This window comes from Delphinapterus leucas, chromosome 10, assembly GCF_059928025.1.
Source record: "Delphinapterus leucas isolate spDelLeu-1000000601 "Yukka" chromosome 10, BTC_Dleu_Yukka2, whole genome shotgun sequence".
Taxonomy (NCBI): Eukaryota; Metazoa; Chordata; class Mammalia; order Artiodactyla; family Monodontidae; genus Delphinapterus; species Delphinapterus leucas.
In genome coordinates, this window is record NC_143138.1 from 22,891,516 (window position 1) to 22,898,441 (window position 6,926).

General features: G+C 49.4%; 1 long non-coding RNA gene across 3 annotated transcripts in view; it reads right to left on the reverse strand.

Annotated features, from left to right (window-relative positions):
* LOC111170674 (uncharacterized) overlaps positions 1 to 6,926 on the reverse strand; it is a 70,354-nt gene that overhangs the window by 36,094 nt on the left and 27,334 nt on the right. For 2 of the 3 annotated variants that reach the window (XR_016394581.1, XR_016394580.1), the window contains exon 4: positions 6,469 to 6,512. This is a non-coding gene — a long non-coding RNA (uncharacterized LOC111170674). Of the gene's footprint in view, positions 1 to 1,952; positions 2,149 to 6,468; positions 6,513 to 6,926 lie in introns of those variants that run through there. The other variant, XR_002643482.2, reaches the window with a different exon arrangement.

Consider the following 6,926-nt stretch of genomic DNA (forward strand, 5'->3'; position numbering starts at 1 on the left):
TTTATGTATAGTGAAATGTTCAAATCCTTTTTTTTTTTTTTTTTTTTGCGGCACGCGGGCCTCTCACTGTTGTGGCCTCTCCCGTTGTGGAGCACAGGTTCCGGACACGCAGGCCCAGCGGCCATGGCTCACGGGCCCAGCCGCTCCGCGGCATGTGGGATCTTCCCAGACCGGGGCACGAACCCGCGTCCCCTGCATTGGCAGGCGGACTCTCAACCACTGCGCCACCAGGGAAGCCCTCAAATCCTTTTTTTAAAATTTATTTATTTTATTTATTTTTGGCTGCGTTGGGTTTTCATTGCTACGCATGGGCTTTCTCTAGTTGTGGTGATTAGGGGCTATTCTTCGTTGCGGTGCACGGACTTCTCACTGCGGTGGCTTCTCTTATTGCGGAGCATGGGCTCTAGGCGTGCAGGCTTCAGTAGTTGTGGCACGCAGGCTCAGTAGTTGTGGCTTGCAGGCTCTAGAGCTCAGGCTCAGTAGTTGCGGCGCACAGGCTCAGTTGCTTCGCAGCATGTGGGATCTTCCCGGAGCAGGGCTCGAACCCATGTCCCCTGCATTGGCAGGCGGATTCTTAACCACTGTGCCACCAGGGAAGTCCCAAGTCTCTATTTTTTAAAAAATATTTATTTATCCATTTGGTTATGCTGGGTCTTAGTTGCAGGAGGTGGGCTCCTCAGTTGTGTCTCACTGGCTCCTCACTTGCGGTAGGCAGGCGCCTTAGTTGCAGCTCGCCAGCTCCTTAGTTGTGGCATGTGAACTCTTAGTTGCCACATGCATGTGGGAATCTAGTTCCCGGACCAGGGACTGAACCCTGGGCCCCCTGCATTGGGAGTGTGGAGTCTTAACCACTGTGCCACCAGGGAAGCCCCCTCTTTTCTTTTTAAAATTAATTAACTAATTTATCTTTGGCTGTGTTGGGTCTTCGTTGCTGTGCACGGGCTTTCTCTAGTTGCGGTGAGTGGGGGCTACTCTTCGTTGCAATGCGTGGGGTTCTCATTGCGGTGGCTTCTCTTTGTTGCGGAGGATGGCCTCTAGGCACATGGGCTTCAGTAGTTGTGGCTCATGGGCTCTAGAGCCCAGGCTCAGTAGTTGTGGCGCATGGGCTTAGTTGCTCCGTGGCACGTGGGATCTTCCTGGACCAGGGCTCGAACCCGTGTTCTTAACCACTGTACCACCAGGGAAGTCCCTCATGTGATTCTTTTATCAAGTGAGAGATTCTTTCACAGTTTGAAAAATTTCACTCTGTTTGTATGTAGAATGTTTTGGAACTCATGTTATGACGTCAGTTCAATAAATTAAATGGCTGATTCCATGATGGGGAGGATAGATCTCTGCAGAAAAGTTTCTTCCTCCACCTCCCACCTCCAACCCCTACTCCTCAGACCAGGGTTTTCATGAAGCACAAGCCTCACTCCAGGTGGGAGCCCTGCTGAGGCTGGAGGAAAGCCTCCAGAAGGTGACTAATACACTGCATTTGGCCCCTGGTTGTGGGCAGTGGCAAGTGGACAGGCGAAGTTTGAAGGCTATTTTCCAGAGACACGATGTGAACTTCAAGCCTCAGCTGACCGTCACGTGGTTGTGTGGTGGTGGCAGACTATTTATTTCACGAATGGAAGGACTCAGGCAGTGCAGAGGATGACATGGGCCACGTTGTCTGTATCACTATTGCCCTCGGGTCAGGGGGCAGGTCATTATGAAGCCCTTGCCAGTGGGTTCCCTGGAGTCTAGGTGAGAGACACATGAGATGTCCCACACCCATGGATGTGTCATAGATGGGAGTATAGTTTACAGCATGATGCTTAAAATTATCAAAAATATCACTTTTGGCACCCTAAATGGGACACAGTGGTCTGTTTCAGGAGCACAGTGGCAGAATTTAGCACTTGTGTGAGCCTCCTTTGATTAAAACATTATCAGCCCCCGCCCACCCCGAGCTCTGATCGCCCCCCCACCCCCACCCCCCACAGGGTGGTTCTGGGTCCTAGGCAGGCATTAAGAGTCTGCTGTTTGTACTCAGCTTAGCTCCACCCATGGCTGAAGAGCTGTGAAGTTCACGGTGGAAGATCTCCAAGAAGGGCGGTCTTTGCTGCCCCTGTGATTCAGCGGGCATGATAAGTTATCCAACCGTCTGCCAGTTCTGGTTTCCTAGTATGTATATGATTTAGAATTAGAAGCACATAAAAAATAGCCTTATTACTGGGACCTCTGCCTCTAATTCCACTTTGCCTTCATATAATTCTTTACAGCATTATGAAAATCTAATCATGCCCAGACCCAGTTTTTAAAAACACTTTCCAGAACCTACTGGATAAGACCCAAACCCCTCGGCATGGCAGGCAAGTCCCTTCAAGAAAGCCTGTCCAATCTCATGAAAGCATTTTGTAGAGGATATTTTGGCATTCACAAAACGGCCATCCCTACTTCCTTGCTGGCAAAGCTTTTCAAATTTTATTTATTTATTGTTTCAGTGCTGCCCTCCCATATATTCAGAGAAGACGGTCCCTTCACGGCCAAAAGAGATATATTACTATGATTGCTCTAAATCAGCCACACCATTTCCATTCCTTTTCCCATGATGGATTTAGGAGTGGGGCTCTGGGCCCAGTGAGACATAGGGGGGTGTTAGTGGGGAGTCGGCGGGGGTACTTCTGGGAAAAGCTTTCTACCTCTGTACATTGCTGTGGAGGATGTGGGATGTGGTGTCTGCAGCTGAGGCGGCCAACCAAAGTCTATGAGACTGAGTCCTGACACACTGAGGATGGGAGAGCAGAAAGTTGGAAAGAAGCTGGTCCTTGATGACATCATAAAGCCACCAAATTAACCAAGAACCTTTCTTTCCCAGGAAACTTCTTCACCCAGAACTTTTTTTTTCTTCTTTTTTTTTTTTTCATTTGTTTGTTTAAGCCTTTTCTGGTACTTGCAGCCACAAGCATTCTCACTGATAAACCTGCCCAACATCATCTTTTATAATTCACCTTTCCTTCTACTTAAATCCTGCGGTGGTCTCTCTCACACCTTCACATTCTACACACTCTCACCTCAATTTTTGGTTCTGTCATGTAAATTCTTCTTGGAGTTTTCCCCAGGTGCTGCCCTATGACCGCTTCACTTTGTGACCCCTCCTTCCCTCCCTCAGTCTCAGCAGCCCCGAGGTCCCCAGCTCTAACTTCCTTGCGCTGGATCTTTGGGGGAGGGTGGGGATTTGGACTTTAACAGAGATTCCAACACTACAGGTTTCCTTTGGAGACTCCTGAAGGCCCTGGGTCGAGTTTAGCCCTGCACTGAGGGCTAGAACTTGAGTAACGTATGTCTTTTGGAAGACATACAATTCTCATGGACTTGACTTAAATTATTTTTATAACAAATGTGTGCAAACACAGCTAACTATGAACCCTTCCTGCTTCAGTACTTAAGCAGTCATAAACCAAAACAAAGTTGCAATAAGTACAAACAAAAGTGGAAAGACAATTTAAACTAAAAGTAATTTGATGTGATGAATAGTGTCGTTTTTTCTGAAATGAAGTTGGTGCTGGCAATATGAACACATAATACCTAACTGGCTCTTTTGAAGTTGACACAATATTCCACTGTGTGCCCAGCATGATTCAGTTCTCCCCCTACTTGTGTCTGCTCAAATAACGAAGAAATCTTTGTCAGTACGTGTCCCCTGGACTTCACTTGGTACGAACGCAAGCCAGACAATTAAAGAAGTGCTAACTTGACCACAAGTAGGTAAACACACAACACAAATGCAGGCACTCACATGCAGGTCCCTAGATCAGTTACACAGGATCCAGAATATGCTTAAAATACTTTCCAAAAAATTACCAATGAAACAAAAACATGGAATTTAATAACTTTCACAGAGCATTCATGGAACCTCAGTTTGAGAAACACTATCCTAGCACTGACCTTGACTTCTGGTGTGACCTTGGGCGAACTGTTAGCCATCGTTCAGTCTCTGTACATTGTGTACAAACAAGAATAATTTGGACCACTAGTATTCTTGGGAGATGAAGGAAGTTAGAGGAGTTAAGGACAATGTCCCAAGATCTTCAAGGACTTTAAAGGAAGGGGTGAGGATTTATGACAGATCCCTAGAGTTGGACAAATAACGATAGCTCAGACACTCCAGTCCAGCTTTGACTTTGGAGTCAGAAGGACTTGTGTTTGAACTCCAGATCTGCCAATTGCTGTGTATGTGTCTGTGGGCAAGTTACTTGATTTCTCTGACCCTCAGTTTCTGCCCCTGTAAAAGTGGAAGTATCTCAAAATACTGCTGCCAGAGCTGCAGTGAGGGCCAAATGCGATGACTTGGGCAAGTGCTGAGGGCAGAGCCTGGCACCTAGCAAGGCTCAGTAATCAGCAGCTTTTATCAGGAAGAGGCCAAGGGTTGCTGAGAATGCCACAGGCTTTGGCAAAGAATTAAAGAAAAGAGAAAGTGAAGATTCTAAGATTCTGTCCATAAATAACAGTATTTCTGCTATGTGACTGTCAGCGTATTTCACACTAATGAGCCCCGCAGCTACCCTAAGCTTCCGCTCAGCCTTTCTCTTTTCTCCCTCCCTGGCTGCCTCTCCAGAGCTCTGCGCGCCCCGGTTCCACGTCCAGGCTTGAAGCTCCTTCCCTCCAGGTTTTCACTTTCTCCAGTAATTATCGTAGTGTTGGTCACCTGTGCAGCGAGCGCCCCCCAGTGGTCTTTCTGTTCATTACAGGGACCGTGGGGCCTACAAAAGACTGAAGAAAGGTGCGGTTTCCAAGGGGGCAGGACTCAAGAGGCTCAGGCCTTTGCCTAGCCCAGCCACTCAGGAAGCCGTTCTGGATCTCCCTCCTAGCCCCTGCCCCCTTTCGGAAGAGAGAGGCGGATAGAAGTCCTGGGTGGAAAGCAGTAACTTGCCACAGATCTAAGGCAAGTTACAACCTCTCCGGGCCTGATTCCCTTTTGTTTTTTTTTGTTTTTTTTTTTTTTTTTGCGGTACGCGGGCCTCTCACTGTTGTGGCCTCTCCCGTTGCGGGGCACAGGCTCCGGACGCGCAAGCTCAGCGGCCATGGCTCACGGGCCCAGCCGCTCCGCGGCATATGGGATCTTCCCGGACCGGGGCACGAACCCGTGTCCCCTGCATCGGCAGGCGGACTCTCAACCACTGCGCCACCAGGGAAGCCCCTGATTCCCTTTTTAAGAAGAGCCCTGCCCCCATCCACCTCAGAGGCCCCAAGGAAACAACCAAATGATAGGTGAAAACACCGGGAGAGAACCGAGCATGTGCTTTTCTGTAGGATCTCACCATTTCATCATGGCTTTGCTGGTTGGAGGGCGGGGGCGGGGGGGGGGGGGAACCCCGGGCGGATGTGGACGAGATAAAGGGGGAATGAACTCCTCCCTCCTCCTCAGCCATTGCTCTGCACTGTGTATCCAACGTGCTGCTGCCAGAAACCACTTTTAAAATAACACCCATCTAATCATGCGTTTCCCAGCTCAAAGGCCCAAGGCCCTTCCTCCTCACCTTCAGAATAAATGAAACTACTAATGAGATTACCCCACCTCACTCTGCCTCTCTGGGGTTAACGCATACAGGCTCTGTTTTCCAGCCACAGCTGCGTTTTCACATAACCATGTTTACGGCTCCCTGCTATTAGCCAGGAATGGCCTTGCTTCCTTTCTGCAAATCTTTGTCTGACTTAAAACCCAGTTCCAGCTCCAACTCTTCCATGATGCTGTCCTTGATCTTGCCTCGCCCCCACTCAGGAGGACCTGGCCTGCCCCTCCTCTGGGTTCCCACAGCCTCTTCCAGCTCTGACTATAGCATGGGTAAGGCTGTCTTCTCTGATTATATACATATACAAACACACATACACATACACATATGTGTATTTATACATATACATATATATACATATTTATACACACATATACATATACATGCCTTGCTCCCCCTCCAGACTGTAAATGCCCAGAGTGGGTTGTGTTCCTCTATGTATCCTTCATAGCTCATACTGTCAGAACCCTGCCCTGCACAAACCCTTCATAACTGTGGAATGAATTGGGACATGGAACTCAGGGACCCAAGTGACACATGAGAAAGCCACAGATGGAGATCATGTTAGTGGGGTTTGGATGGTTGTTTCCATCAATGGGGCCTGTATGCCATCTCACATTATCATCCCAACAGACCCCCGGGGGTCTATTAGCTCCACCTTTTGGTACTTTGCTTCCTCTCATGTGAGGCCTCGTTACTGCTCCCTCCTGGCCCTACTTTCTCCAAGCCTAATCAGTCCCCTTTGGCTTTGGGAAGCATATTTTCCAAATCAAGAATTGGAGTACATTGTCTGACAATGATATTTGTACTTCAGAGGTAACAGGTCAGAATATGTTTGAATTGGGATTGTTCTGGAAAACTGAGGGTGCCTTTTGGCCTTGGGTACTTCCTATGCTTTGGTACAACTTGCGGGGGGGGGGGCACTCACCAACTAGGAAACCGGTATTCTGGTTCTCCCCGGAGTGCAAAACCCTGACAGAAGAAATGAATTGTTAAGGACGCAGAAGGAGACCTCTTAAGGACCACTGTTAATCTCTTCTCCCACCTCCTGTCTGTTTGTCCCTCTTGCCTGGATTCTCCCCCTCAGCAGGACCTAAAGCCTGCTGCCTAAGCTCTCAGCCACAGTCAGCCGCTGCTGCTTTCTCCCGCGCTGCTTCCCTTCATCTCCCTTTGTCTAGGGTCTTTGTCTGCGGTCTCCCTGCGGTTCACAGTTCTCCGCCTCCCCTCCCTTTCTCCCTGGCCTGGCTGCTCCCTCCCTCTCTGCGGGGGCCGGGAGGCTCGGCGAGGGGAGCGGGCTGGGTTGCCATGGTCACGTCGAAGCCCGCCGCAGCTGGCCAGGGCAGCTGCTCCCGGGGCTCCGGATGGGCAGACAAAGCCAGGCGGCCT